The 7,500-nt window shown below is 44.0% G+C and overlaps 1 pseudogene; it reads right to left on the bottom strand.

Annotated features, from left to right (window-relative positions):
* Positions 1 to 6,810: 6,810 nt before the first annotated feature.
* LOC147457470 (heavy metal-associated isoprenylated plant protein 44-like) lies at positions 6,811 to 7,450 on the bottom strand (annotated as a pseudogene).
* Positions 7,451 to 7,500: the final 50 nt, after the last annotated feature.

Here is a 7,500-nt window from a genome sequence, read left to right as displayed (position 1 = left end):
ATCCTACTTTTGACATGCACCCTTGATCCCTTCTCTATGACCCCGTGTCCTATATAGATGAGGTTACTCACCTTGCCCCCACTAGCACATGGTGCAACCCGGCCCTAATGTGGATTTTCAAATGCGTAGCGCAACTCCTAAGATTCCTTCCAAGGCAATGTAGGACACAGGTTCAAAGCCAGTCTAATCTTTCCGTGTGTCACTTGCAGAGCGTGTCCATTGACTGTCTAGCTTCGGCAAGGGGGCCTCCATCAGAGTACCTCAACCATCGTGAACAATTGCAACAACCACTCCTTTTGTGCCAACTCAGACTTACACACGTTTGGGCGGCCGTGTTTGATAGGGGCTTGACATGGCTCTGGAATTGGCAAGAAGAAAAAAAGAGAATTTGAACCCCAAAGGCACGAAAGTGTCTACCTAGACCCAGTTTTTGGGAAAGTTTTTTTCCCTTGTTGGCCATGTTTCCTCCTTTTGCAGATGAAGATCGACAATACTAGTAAAACTTTTCAAATTTGCAAGATTTTTAAACAATTTCCTTGTATTTTTTAATCGATTTTTCTTCCCTTTTCCTAGTTCAAACCGACTAATCTAGATTTTTAATTGGTTCTAGGCCCACTTGAGGCAAACCCTTTCAAACACTATCTAGACCACTTTTTTTCTTTTGTGCAAAACTCACAATTGTGAGTGAATTATATTAAGCAACCCATAGAATTACAATGTCTTGTCATGCTCGTGTTGAGCCATGACATCATCCAGGGACCATAATTACATCGGCTATCATGGCAGCCATCCCAACCAACTTGCCCCCTTATCCTTGATACATAAGGTCCATTATCATGTTCTTGAACTTTTAATTGCCGATAGCCAAGATTTTCCCCCATCCTAGGCATACCCTCTGCTGACAACAAGGCACAAGTAGTCCTAGACCAATCCTCCGAGTGTTGCTTGCGCCCGAGCGTCCAAATTAGCACTTTGCTTTCTTGTATAATTTCTGTGAAGCTTTCCACCTCAAGACCTCCTTCAAACACACGGCGGTTCCTTGTCTACCATACATTATGCAAGAAGAAGTACCTCACGATTTGAGTGCTGATGAGGATGGCAGGAGCCCCTGACTTCTTCCCTCCAAGGAATAAATCAGTCTTGTAAAAACCAATTCTCCATGTTCTTTGGATCCACTTGCATATTTTCCTTGTGAGGCCTTTGATAGTTGGGCAATCCATGAAGAGGTGGGCCAGATCTTCACTAGCCAACCTGCACCCTAAGCATCGATCTGACCCAATCACTCTTTCTTGAATCTTCACCCCCATCGGTAGAGCACCCCAAATTACCTTCCATAAAAATACCTTCACATATTGCGGAACCTTTGGTTTCCAGATGTTCTCCATTACTTGCTCCCACCTTTCCTCCAGCCATTGTTTTTTCCATATCTTGTTAAGGGGGCTAGACCAATTCTTCTTCTGCATCATTATATGGTAGATGTCTTTAGGATGGGGTTTCCCTAAGAGACTGCTTCTGGGCCATTTCCAGGCATTTCAGTCGAACTCCGACTCACAGATAGGCATCACTAAATTGTAAAGCTCTTTCCTCACTTTGTGGATCAGCAAGACTCCAAGCTATTCATTTGGAACTGGGTAACCAAAAGATTAATGGTTTTCCAACTCTTGTTGTCACTGTCCCAGAAGTGCCCTAGTCGATTCAAACCCTTATTATTCAGCTTCTTGGCTATCTCTATCCAATAGGGAATTTGTGGCGGATCTGCAACTTTGGAGAGCCAAGGGGACCAATGCAAAAGGGAGTTCTTGAAGTACCTGGTTTTTTCCCCCCACTTTAAAACTCCTCCTACTCTGTTGCATTTTCTTACCAATTCTCATGAGCCGCCCCCCAGTCTTAGGGTGGTCCACGTTGGGGCTAACAACTTGTCATGAACCTCCACCCCTCTCCACTTTTCACCCTTCGAGCCAAGTTGAGCTGCTTCTATCATATCTTTGATCATGATAGCCCAAACATGATCCTGTTTAGCCAAGGACACAACAAATTTGGCATAGCAAGCTTTTGCATGGGCCACAGGGTTCAGGATTCCGAGGCCTCCTTGATTTTTCATCCGAGCAACAGATTCCCAACGGGCCCATTGCCATGGCTTGGAGGATTTCGTGTTGTTTTTCCATAAAAACCTTTTCACTGGTTTTAAGAACTCTTTCCAGTGACACTTAGCCATCTTGAGAAGAGGGCTAGTGAAGGCAATATAAGGAAGCATAAAAGCATTTATCACTTTTATCCGACTTGGGAATGGGAGAAGAGCATACTCCCACCTACTCATTTTTGTTTTGATTTTTTCAAGCACCCACTCAAATCTTTGCTTGTGAGTTACCCCCACCCCCAAGGGGGATCCCAGATGTCTGAAGATATTCCCTTTTGTGACAATCTCCCCCAACCAGTGAGAAGGGTCAAATGAATCATTTTTCGATAGGGAGGTCAGCCTTGACTTCTCTATATTACACTGGGACCCCGAAGCTACTGAGAATATTTGTACAATCTCTAGAGCTTTCCTGATGACCTGGGGGCACGCCTTCAAAAGGAGAAGAGAATCGTCTGCAAAAAGTTTTGCTAGGAGTTGGCTATTTCCTGGCAAAACAAAGTCGTGCAGTTCCCCTCGTTCCGCACTAGCTTCAAGCTTCATGATTAAAGGATGTGATCCTATGGCGAACAGCAAGGGGGCCAGAGGGCATCCCTGCTTGATAGACCTTTTGACCTCAAAAGAGCCCACAATTCTATCGTTGAATAGGAGCTCTGACTAGCTTCCAGCTCCCAGTACACTTACCAGACAACAAAGGCGCGGCCCAAAGCCCAAAGCTTCCATGAAGGCTTCTGTATATGTCCATGCTATTCTGTCATAAGCTTTATCTATATCCAACTGTAACAGTACACACTCTTGCTTTGTGACAGTTGCATACTCGATCCCCACCATTGCTACCAAGATGTTATCGTAAATGGACCTTCCTTTGATGAACCCATGCTGATGGGGAGAGATGATCTTGGTTAGTAAGGGGGTTAGTCTGACGGCTACAGCTTTTAGCAATAATTTTGTAGGCCACCGACATCATCGTTATAGGGCGCCAGTGTTTCAATTGAGAACAACAGATCTGTTTGGGGATGGGTTTGATAAGCCCTCTCTTTACACTTATCTCCAACGACCCTTCGACAATGGCTTTATTGGCCAACCTTGTGATTGGGACCTTGAGATCGTCCCAGAATTCTCTATAGAATTCCACCATCATGCCATCCCAACCAGGGGACTTTTCCTTGCCAAGGGCTTGCAATGCTAGTGAACATTCATCTTCGGAAAATTCCCTTTCTAATAAATTAGCTTCTGAGTGGGGAATCTTCTTCTTGACACTCTGAAGTAAGGACCCTCTGGCTTCTTCCACTTCTTGGGACTGGATCTCTGGCCGTCCAATGATCTGACTAAGATAGCTCAGCATCGAGCCAGCCATCTCATCCTGGTTATAAACAGTTGTCCCTTTCTCATCATCGAGCGAGCGGACGTGGCCTCGGCTCTTCTTGATTTTTAAAGCCCTAAAGAAATGTGCTTGATTAGAGGCTTCATGTTGAAGGTCAGTCTCCCTGGAGAGAAGCCTTGCCTTTTTGATATCTTCTAACTGCTCATCAGCAAGGTTAGATTTGGCTTCGAGCCATCGCCTCACTCACAAATGGCTTTGAGCGTAGGAGAACATCTTGCTTGAAAGTGAAGCTAGACATTCAAACTTCATTCACTTGTGCATGCGAAAATTACTCTAGTTTGTTTTCGTCCTAAATAAGAGCTTATTTGTCCCTTTTTCAAAGTGTGAGCATGGCTAGTATCTGCATTTGATTTCCATGCCTATAATTTTGGACTTACCATATATAGAGAATATACTCCCTCCCGCCCCCCCCCCCCCCCCGCCCCCCCCCCCCCCCCCACTCTCCCCACATGCGATCCAACTGTTAGTGTGAAGTATTGATATCTTAGGGTCTTTACACATTGCCAAATGCAAATCCTAAACTACCCAAAAGATGGCGGCCTGTTTGACAATGATGGGCAAGTTTTGGACGCAACGCATTACACACTTTCAAGAGTCAGTTCACATGGGCATTGGGTTCACAATTGGTTGCCAACCGGTTGCGTACCTTTTTAGTTCTCATGAGTGGTTGTCAGAAGAAAACTCGCAACCGGTTGGCAACAAGTTGCATTCTTGCTCGAGGTTGAAAGGATGGAGCGAGCCTGCAATCGCAGAAAATGACAAGATCGTGCAGGAATAAGACGTCGCCTTTCACGCTCTGGATGCTATTTTCAACCTTTTTCTGAATTTTTGAGGTCATTGTGCGACTTCGCTTTGCCTCATGGGAACTTGCTAGCTACTGGTTTCCAGTTGCGCATTTGTGCGCAACCACTGCACCATGTGAACTGCACCCAAGGAGACTAACAAGCAAGCCGAAAGGGTTGCCTTGAGCTATAGATGTCACCTTTTTGCGAAAAAGACAACGAAACTTCAATCTTGTTGGTTGATGGATATCATGCCACATTCGGCCAGGCAAAGGGTGTCGTCCAAATTCTTATGTTTTTTGGCGTGGGTTAGGATGGTTAAGAACTAGCCCGAATTTACAAGCCTACTGGAATTTACTTTTAGCTCCAAATTTAACAAGTGATAAAATCACGAGGCCTGCCACTTGAGCGGAGTCACACCCAATCTAGCTAGGACAAGAGAGAAAATCATGACCTCTGGTGGCATCTATAGCGAAATGCAACTTGGGCTACAAAGGAGCAAAAAATACTGATGAAAATTAAAGTTACACGTTGGACAGACCTTCAAAGAAATACTTCAGTGTGTTGTCATGAATCCGATGCCTAAAATCAACATGCTGGATAAAAAATTTCAAGGTCTTGTCATGTTGCTTGTGGCATCCATACGTTTGTGTGCATCAAAATATTTCCTTGCCTTGTGTATATCAAGCTTCCATGTGCATGGAAGCCAAGTGCCTGGAAGAAAACGTACATGTGAAATGCCATGTTAAAAGTTGAAATGCCATGTCAAGGAAATGAATCTTGTATGTTTGGAAAAATGAATTTTTCATAACATTGCTTCTCTTTAACATTTCTTCAAGACTCCAGCATAAAGACACTAGAAAGACACTAGAACTGCATCCTTCTATGGTGCCTTACACAAGGTATGGGCCATGTGCTAAAAACAATTCAAATTTACCCATTTCTTTGTCGATTGTACAAGAATGAAGCATGTGTCCTACAATGCAAACCTTACATAAAGAAAAAAATCCAAGGCACTAGCTCGATTACAATTGGCCCATCTCTATACCAATCTACTTTGTGCTTAATTTTGAGAGACAACTTTGAGTGGTACGATACAAGGGTTTGAATTTTCCAACATTGCTCAAGTTGAGTAAATCTTGCCAGTGTGAGATTAGGGTAACATTACCTTGTTTCCTACTTCCTTGATATCCAAAGTGGTGGTTTGTAGCACTGGTACTCATGACCTATGCCAAATGCATCTTCGACAAAGACATGCAATATCTCAAGCAAATAAAAGAGAGCCAACCCAAGCAAGGTTCCTACCAGTCGCCAAGCAAGCCAAGCCTAGCACAAAAGGGACAAAAGGGTTGTAAAAAGGTAGCAAAAACAGAGGCCCTTATCATCACATCGAAAGGACTTCCAATCCAAACTAGGACCCCCTTCCAAGATAGTGGTCCATTTGGTACGACCCAAGCATGAAAATTGTATAGCTCCAAGCCATGAAATGGCAAAGCACTTGTGTGCCGATGAGAGAAAGTTTAGGCAACAAACCAAGGAGGTTCCTTTTCTTATTTGTGTAGAGATTCTAGGGTTGAGCTAGCATGCATGAGGAGAAGGCCGTCAAAGTTAGAATTCACCTGTCCAAAGCCCATCTCCTGTGGTTGCACCTTCACAATGGCGGAGAACAAGATTACAATTGAAAGTGTTCATGGGAGAACAGAAAGCTTCAAAAAGAAGCGAAGTTCGCTTCATCATCTCCTTAGTTGTCACCCTCAGCAAATTTCTTTGTGCGTGCTCCACCAGTAACCCACTCGTGTAGGTGTGTGCGTGAGTGTGTGGGTGTGCATCATGAGTGTGTGTTATCTTCATGGCGTTTGGAAAAGCAAGCATTGAATTCGTGTGTTATCTTCATGGCGTTTGGAAAAGCCTGCACAATTCAATGCTTGCATTGGCACGTGACTAGGCATCATGCATGTATAATATATGGAAGCCATTGGAAGCCCATGATATGGTGTGCAACTTAGGGGAAGAGAGAGAGAGAGAGAGAGAGAGAGAGAGAGAGTGAGGATGATGACAAAGCTGTACTCATTTCTGAACATGTGAGGAGAGAGAGAATGGGCATGGCATGACTCAAGCTGGAGAGTAGGAGACCATCAATAAACATGGGCCACACTCAAAGGCGGTTGATCTCTCCCTGCTCCCACACTCCCTCTTTTCCATTTACTGGACAGCTTGCCCTCTCCCTCAGAGCAGGGGGCAGTGCCTCTCTCTCCCTCTACCTCTCACTATAGAACTGCGAAATTGGCTTTTGACTGAGCTCTGTCTCTTTTCTCCCTTGGTCCTTCCACTACAAATCTCACCTTCCACTACGTCATTATTACAGAAGTGAAGCCTAAGTAGTTGTCATTGTGTGTAAGAAAGCCTAATAGGTTAATCTAAAAGGATTTGTGTAACTCGATGCAACTCATTGCATGTGGAGTCTTTATTACAAAAGTGAAGCTAGCGACTGGCCGTGGAGAATGAGGAGGTTACATGATGGAGCAGGAATGGACATTTTCACCACTAAAAAAGCCAGCAATGCCATCTTTTGGAGATGAGTGAACTTGGGTCTTGAATAGCACCTGGAAGTGCATTGTAGCCATGTTTTCTGTAGGTGTCAAAATTTTCCGACTCTTCGAGATAAGGATTATAGCCAGCTATGGATGTAGGCATGATTAACTCCGCTCCTTTACATGCTTTTCTTACTGCCTTTAGAACCTTTTTTCTCTCCACATACCCACTCACAATCACCTTGCCTTGCTTAACATCAATGTCCACATTCTCTACAACTGCACGCAATTTAGAGAATTGTTGCATCATCATCATGAGTTAGCTACTAGCGCTGCCACCGCCTAATATATCATATCAACTAATTTGAATTATTGTTCTCAATCAAGTACCAAGATCATGCATGTGTGTGCAGCTGCATAAGATCAGTACACAGATCATGAAAGGGCTTTGTAGTGATGAGAATTCAAGTAAAATCAATTAAATTAGGCCGATGGATCAGGGTTTAGGGTACTTATAAGTCATGAAAACTCAGAGAAAAAAATGACCTTTGAGTTTGAAGAGAGCTTGTCTGACTTTGCGCTCACAACCACTACAGTCCACCCTCACGCGAAGCTCCATCACCTGCTCTCTTACATTCCAACAATATAAAAATCATGATTACCCAGCTG

This window comes from Adiantum capillus-veneris, chromosome 5, assembly GCF_014529385.1.
Source record: "Adiantum capillus-veneris isolate H3 chromosome 5, ASM1452938v2, whole genome shotgun sequence".
NCBI lineage: Eukaryota > Viridiplantae > Streptophyta > Polypodiopsida > Polypodiales > Pteridaceae > Adiantum > Adiantum capillus-veneris.
This window is presented reverse-complemented; position numbering and strand designations above follow the sequence as displayed.